Consider the following 8,172-nt stretch of genomic DNA (forward strand, 5'->3'; position numbering starts at 1 on the left):
CACGCACACATCCGCAAGCGCGCCTACTCCCATCTATTGAGGGAAAGACGGACGAGCAACGTCCTGACAGGCTTGAGGGGAAAAACGTCCGCTGACGGTTGGCGTACTGCACGCCCGCCTACGGGGCTGCAGGGGAATCCACATTTGGAAGGTACCTGAAGATGTGTGCCTGTTCTTGGAGCTCCGCTAGTAGGGTAGCAAAGACACTCGTAGGCAGTACTGAATGCTGCTCCGTGCTACTTCTCCTCCGCTGGCAAATGCTTCACAGTCGCCCTAGGAAAGACGTTTAACAATCGATCTCCAAGAGGAACGAAACACATGATGCCATAAGGCGAAAGAATAGCAGGGCATCTCTTCACAGGCTTGTCCCTGATCTATAGCTGAGGGCAAACACTTGTGTGCTTGTGGGAGAGCCTGTGTCTTTCCTGGAAGCGTTTGGGAGTTTTGCTCAGACGCGTGTTTCCTCAAGTTCAAGAATCAAGATCTAGGATACCTGCAGACAGGTGCCTGTTTGTGTGGAGACAGTCTGTTTGAAACTGTGTTCCTCAGCGCCCGCTCTTTCTCCCCGTCGCTCCACACGCCTGGGAGTCCCTTTCTTTCTCTCCACAAGCACGTGTGTTGACTTCGTCGCACATGTGCATCTGCACAAGCGTTGAGCTCAGCAGAGCGTGTCTCTTGACACTTGATGTGCGTTGGCTGTGTCTGCCTGCTCCAGTGAAGAGAGAAACGGGAAATCATCTTGGTAGAGGCAACAAAGCAAAAGCGAGGCAGGATTGACATCTGCTCAACAGAGACGGATTCCCTGCGCTGACACAGTTCACAGTTACACGAGAAGCAATCTGAGCGGTCCGTCGACCGGAGACGTGTTTCCCAAGAGGTCGTTTAGCGAGTGAACAGCAGTGTGCGCGACTTTCAGGAGTGTGCCTGGAAAGTGCCAGAATCACCAGGAGCATCTGTGCAAAAGCTGCTGCCTCTGTGACCGCATTGAGGCACGTTCCCGTGTCTGCGAGTATATAGACGGCTCTTTCGCGTTCACTCCGAGGGAAACGGTCCGCTATTGCTTCTGTGCGCACAGACGCGATTCCCTTGTCTCTTGCGAACACAGGGAACTCTGTGCATCCAAATCTACAGGCTAAGGACGCGTCTGCATATGTTTTGGTGAACAATCGAGTGTGCGTGTTCTGACAGCTGCCTCTATGCAGACGTCTCCACAGAGCCACTTCTGAATGCCCCGCAGCCCAGGACTGAATGGATACACTAACAAGTGCACCGGTGTGAGCAACCACATATGCAGAAGGACGTCTTTCATCTCACAGAAGCGCGAACGTCTTGGCGTTCAAGCACATGGCAGAAACAAGGTGTGAACAGATGAGCTGCTGCTATTTTCTCCGTTCGGCATGCTTCGTTGTAGCTCTCTTGCCGGTCGCCGGCTTAGCGGCTTGCTTTGCGCGACTAGCTCTGGGGAGAGAAGGAGATAGCGCCGGAAACCTCGCCTTTTGCCTTCTTCGGCGCTGGAACCTGGTTGCTGCGCCTTCTCTTTGTCCATGTGCACACACACGATTCCTCAGCGAAAACCATGCAGAAACCTTTCCACGAGCACCCAGGGATGTGCACCCAGCACCACGTGCACGCACACGCAGCTAGAGAAAAGCACCTACCTTTTCACACACTGATGCCTAAGCAAACGCGTGGCCACACACACGCACACATCCGCAAGCGCGCCTACTCCCATCTATTGAGGGAAAGACGGACGAGCAACGTCCTGACAGGCTTGAGGGGAAAAACGTCTGTTGACGGTTGGCGTACTGCACGCCCGCCTACGGGGCTGCAGGGGAATCCACATTTGGAAGGTGCCTGAAGATGTGTGCCTGTTCTTGGAGCTCCGCTAGTAGGGTAGCAAAGACACTCGTAGGCAGTACTGAATGCTGCTCCGTGCTACTTCTTCTCCGCTGGCAAATGCTTCACAGTCGCCCTAGGAAAGACGTTTAACAATCGATCTCCAAGAGGAACGAAACACATGATGCCATAAGGCGAAAGAATAGCAGGGCATCTCTTCACAGGCTTGTCCCTGATCTATAGCTGAGGGCAAACACTTGTGTGCTTGTGGGAGAGCCTGTGTCTTTCCTGGAGGCGTTTGGGAGTTTTGCTCAGACGCGTGTTTCCTCAAGTTCAAGAATCAAGATCTAGGATACCTGCAGACAGGTGCCTGTTTGTGTGGAGACAGTCTGTTTGAAACTGTGTTCCTCAGCGCCCGCTCTTTCTCCCCGTCGCTCCACACGCCTGGGAGTCCCTTTCTTTCTCTCCACAAGCACGTGTGTTGACTTCGTCGCACATGTGCATCTGCACAAGCGTTGAGCTCAGCAGAGCGTGTCTCTTGACACTTGATGTGCGTTGGCTGTGTCTGCCTGCTCCAGTGAAGAGAGAAACGGGAAATCATCTTGGTAGAGGCAACAAAGCAAAAGCGAGGCAGGATTGACGTCTGCTCAACAGAGACGGATTCCCTGCGCTGACACAGTTCACAGTTACACGAGAAGCAATCTGAGCGGTCCGTCGACCGGAGACGTGTTTCCCAAGAGGTCGTTTAGCGAGTGAACAGCAGTGTGCGCGACTTTCAGGAGTGTGCCTGGAAAGTGCCAGAATCACCAGGAGCATCTGTGCAAAAGCTGCTGCCTCTGTGACCGCATTGAGGCACGTTCGCGTGTCTGCGAGTATATAGACGGCTCTTTCGCGTTCACTCCGAGGGAAACGGTCCGCTATTGCTTCTGTGCGCACAGACGCGATTCCCTTGTCTCTTGCGAACACAGGGAACTCTGTGCATCCAAATCTACAGGCTAAGGACGCGTCTGCATATGTTTTGGTGAACAATCGAGTGTGCGTGTTCTGACAGCTGCCTCTATGCAGACGTCTCCACAGAGCCACTTCTGAATGCCCCGCAGCCCAGGACTGAATGGATACACTAACAAGTGCACCGGTGTGAGCAACCACATATGCAGAAGGACGTCTTTCATCTCACAGAAGCGCGAACGTCTTGGCGTTCAAGCACATGGCAGAAACAAGGTGTGAACAGATGAGCTGCTGCTATTTTCTCCGTTCGGCATGCTTCGTTGTAGCTCTCTTGCCGGTCGCCGGCTTAGCGGCTTGCTTTGCGCGACTAGCTCTGGGGAGAGAAGGAGATAGCGCCGGAAACCTCGCCTTTTGCCTTCTTCGGCGCTGGAACCTGGTTGCTGCGCCTTCTCTTTGTCCATGTGCACACACACGATTCCTCAGCGAAAACCATGCAGAAACCTTTCCACGAGCACCCAGGGATGTGCACCCAGCACCACGTGCACGCACACGCAGCTAGAGAAAAGCACCTACCTTTTCACACACTGATGCCTAAGCAAACGCGTGGCCACACACACGCACACATCCGCAAGCGCGCCTACTCCCATCTATTGAGGGAAAGACGGACGAGCAACGTCCTGACAGGCTTGAGGGGAAAAACGTCCGCTGACGGTTGGCGTACTGCACGCCCGCCTACGGGGCTGCAGGGGAATCCACATTTGGAAGGTACCTGAAGATGTGTGCCTGTTCTTGGAGCTCCGCTAGTAGGGTAGCAAAGACACTCGTAGGCAGTACTGAATGCTGCTCCGTGCTACTTCTCCTCCGCTGGCAAATGCTTCACAGTCGCCCGAGGAAAGACGTTTAACAATCGATCTCCAAGAGGAACGAAACACATGATGCCATAAGGCGAAAGAATAGCAGGGCATCTCTTCACAGGCTTGTCCCTGATCTATAGCTGAGGGCAAACACTTGTGTGCTTGTGGGAGAGCCTGTGTCTTTCCTGGAAGCGTTTGGGAGTTTTGCTCAGACGCGTGTTTCCTCAAGTTCAAGAATCAAGATCTAGGATACCTGCAGACAGGTGCCTGTTTGTGTGGAGACAGTCTGTTTGAAACTGTGTTCCTCAGCGCCCGCTCTTTCTCCCCGTCGCTCCACACGCCTGGGAGTCCCTTTCTTTCTCTCCACAAGCACGTGTGTTGACTTCGTCGCACATGTGCATCTGCACAAGCGTTGAGCTCAGCAGAGCGTGTCTCTTGACACTTGATGTGCGTTGGCTGTGTCTGCCTGCTCCAGTGAAGAGAGAAACGGGAAATCATCTTGGTAGAGGCAACAAAGCAAAAGCGAGGCAGGATTGACATCTGCTCAACAGAGACGGATTCCCTGCGCTGACACAGTTCACAGTTACACGAGAAGCAATCTGAGCGGTCCGTCGACCGGAGACGTGTTTCCCAAGAGGTCGTTTAGCGAGTGAACAGCAGTGTGCGCGACTTTCAGGAGTGTGCCTGGAAAGTGCCAGAATCACCAGGAGCATCTGTGCAAAAGCTGCTGCCTCTGTGACCGCATTGAGGCACGTTCCCGTGTCTGCGAGTATATAGACGGCTCTTTCGCGTTCACTCCGAGGGAAACGGTCCGCTATTGCTTCTGTGCGCACAGACGCGATTCCCTTGTCTCTTGCGAACACAGGGAACTCTGTGCATCCAAATCTACAGGCTAAGGACGCGTCTGCATATGTTTTGGTGAACAATCGAGTGTGCGTGTTCTGACAGCTGCCTCTATGCAGACGTCTCCACAGAGCCACTTCTGAATGCCCCGCAGCCCAGGACTGAATGGATACACTAACAAGTGCACCGGTGTGAGCAACCACATATGCAGAAGGACGTCTTTCATCTCACAGAAGCGCGAACGTCTTGGCGTTCAAGCACATGGCAGAAACAAGGTGTGAACAGATGAGCTGCTGCTATTTTCTCCGTTCGGCATGCTTCGTTGTAGCTCTCTTGCCGGTCGCCGGCTTAGCGGCTTGCTTTGCGCGACTAGCTCTGGGGAGAGAAGGAGATAGCGCCGGAAACCTCGCCTTTTGCCTTCTTCGGCGCTGGAACCTGGTTGCTGCGCCTTCTCTTTGTCCATGTGCACACACACGATTCCTCAGCGAAAACCATGCAGAAACCTTTCCACGAGCACCCAGGGATGTGCACCCAGCACCACGTGCACGCACACGCAGCTAGAGAAAAGCACCTACCTTTTCACACACTGATGCCTAAGCAAACGCGTGGCCACACACACGCACACATCCGCAAGCGCGCCTACTCCCATCTATTGAGGGAAAGACGGACGAGCAACGTCCTGACAGGCTTGAGGGGAAAAACGTCCGTTGACGGTTGGCGTACTGCACGCCCGCCTACGGGGCTGCAGGGGAATCCACATTTGGAAGGTGCCTGAAGATGTGTGCCTGTTCTTGGAGCTCCGCTAGTAGGGTAGCAAAGACACTCGTAGGCAGTACTGAATGCTGCTCCGTGCTACTTCTCCTCCGCTGGCAAATGCTTCACAGTCGCCCTAGGAAAGACGTTTAACAATCGATCTCCAAGAGGAACGAAACACATGATGCCATAAGGCGAAAGAATAGCAGGGCATCTCTTCACAGGCTTGTCCCTGATCTATAGCTGAGGGCAAACACTTGTGTGCTTGTGGGAGAGCCTGTGTCTTTCCTGGAAGCGTTTGGGAGTTTTGCTCAGACGCGTGTTTCCTCAAGTTCAAGAATCAAGATCTAGGATACCTGCAGACAGGTGCCTGTTTGTGTGGAGACAGTCTGTTTGAAACTGTGTTCCTCAGCGCCCGCTCTTTCTCCCCGTCGCTCCACACGCCTGGGAGTCCCTTTCTTTCTCTCCACAAGCACGTGTGTTGACTTCGTCGCACATGTGCATCTGCACAAGCGTTGAGCTCAGCAGAGCGTGTCTCTTGACACTTGATGTGCGTTGGCTGTGTCTGCCTGCTCCAGTGAAGAGAGAAACGGGAAATCATCTTGGTAGAGGCAACAAAGCAAAAGCGAGGCAGGATTGACGTCTGCTCAACAGAGACGGATTCCCTGCGCTGACACAGTTCACAGTTACACGAGAAGCAATCTGAGCGGTCCGTCGACCGGAGACGTGTTTCCCAAGAGGTCGTTTAGCGAGTGAACAGCAGTGTGCGCGACTTTCAGGAGTGTGCCTGGAAAGTGCCAGAATCACCAGGAGCATCTGTGCAAAAGCTGCTGCCTCTGTGACCGCATTGAGGCACGTTCGCGTGTCTGCGAGTATATAGACGGCTCTTTCGCGTTCACTCCGAGGGAAACGGTCCGCTATTGCTTCTGTGCGCACAGACGCGATTCCCTTGTCTCTTGCGAACACAGGGAACTCTGTGCATCCAAATCTACAGGCTAAGGACGCGTCTGCATATGTTTTGGTGAACAATCGAGTGTGCGTGTTCTGACAGCTGCCTCTATGCAGACGTCTCCACAGAGCCACTTCTGAATGCCCCGCAGCCCAGGACTGAATGGATACACTAACAAGTGCACCGGTGTGAGCAACCACATATGCAGAAGGACGTCTTTCATCTCACAGAAGCGCGAACGTCTTGGCGTTCAAGCACATGGCAGAAACAAGGTGTGAACAGATGAGCTGCTGCTATTTTCTCCGTTCGGCATGCTTCGTTGTAGCTCTCTTGCCGGTCGCCGGCTTAGCGGCTTGCTTTGCGCGACTAGCTCTGGGGAGAGAAGGAGATAGCGCCGGAAACCTCGCCTTTTGCCTTCTTCGGCGCTGGAACCTGGTTGCTGCGCCTTCTCTTTGTCCATGTGCACACACACGATTCCTCAGCGAAAACCATGCAGAAACCTTTCCACGAGCACCCAGGGATGTGCACCCAGCACCACGTGCACGCACACGCAGCTAGAGAAAAGCACCTACCTTTTCACACACTGACGCCTAAGCAAACGCGTGGCCACACACACGCACACATCCGCAAGCGCGCCTACTCCCATCTATTGAGGGAAAGACGGACGAGCAACGTCCTGACAGGCTTGAGGGGAAAAACGTCCGCTGACGGTTGGCGTACTGCACGCCCGCCTACGGGGCTGCAGGGGAATCCACATTTGGAAGGTACCTGAAGATGTGTGCCTGTTCTTGGAGCTCCGCTAGTAGGGTAGCAAAGACACTCGTAGGCAGTACTGAATGCTGCTCCGTGCTACTTCTCCTCCGCTGGCAAATGCTTCACAGTCGCCCTAGGAAAGACGTTTAACAATCGATCTCCAAGAGGAACGAAACACATGATGCCATAAGGCGAAAGAATAGCAGGGCATCTCTTCACAGGCTTGTCCCTGATCTATAGCTGAGGGCAAACACTTGTGTGCTTGTGGGAGAGCCTGTGTCTTTCCTGGAAGCGTTTGGGAGTTTTGCTCAGACGCGTGTTTCCTCAAGTTCAAGAATCAAGATCTAGGATACCTGCAGACAGGTGCCTGTTTGTGTGGAGACAGTCTGTTTGAAACTGTGTTCCTCAGCGCCCGCTCTTTCTCCCCGTCGCTCCACACGCCTGGGAGTCCCTTTCTTTCTCTCCACAAGCACGTGTGTTGACTTCGTCGCACATGTGCATCTGCACAAGCGTTGAGCTCAGCAGAGCGTGTCTCTTGACACTTGATGTGCGTTGGCTGTGTCTGCCTGCTCCAGTGAAGAGAGAAACGGGAAATCATCTTGGTAGAGGCAACAAAGCAAAAGCGAGGCAGGATTGACATCTGCTCAACAGAGACGGATTCCCTGCGCTGACACAGTTCACAGTTACACGAGAAGCAATCTGAGCGGTCCGTCGACCGGAGACGTGTTTCCCAAGAGGTCGTTTAGCGAGTGAACAGCAGTGTGCGCGACTTTCAGGAGTGTGCCTGGAAAGTGCCAGAATCACCAGGAGCATCTGTGCAAAAGCTGCTGCCTCTGTGACCGCATTGAGGCACGTTCCCGTGTCTGCGAGTATATAGACGGCTCTTTCGCGTTCACTCCGAGGGAAACGGTCCGCTATTGCTTCTGTGCGCACAGACGCGATTCCCTTGTCTCTTGCGAACACAGGGAACTCTGTGCATCCAAATCTACAGGCTAAGGACGCGTCTGCATATGTTTTGGTGAACAATCGAGTGTGCGTGTTCTGACAGCTGCCTCTATGCAGACGTCTCCACAGAGCCACTTCTGAATGCCCCGCAGCCCAGGACTGAATGGATACACTAACAAGTGCACCGGTGTGAGCAACCACATATGCAGAAGGACGTCTTTCATCTCACAGAAGCGCGAACGTCTTGGCGTTCAAGCACATGGCAGAAACAAGGTGTGAACAGATGAGCTG

This window comes from Patagioenas fasciata, unplaced genomic scaffold (genome assembly GCF_037038585.1).
Source record: "Patagioenas fasciata isolate bPatFas1 unplaced genomic scaffold, bPatFas1.hap1 Unplaced_91, whole genome shotgun sequence".
NCBI classification, from domain to species: Eukaryota; Metazoa; Chordata; class Aves; order Columbiformes; family Columbidae; genus Patagioenas; species Patagioenas fasciata.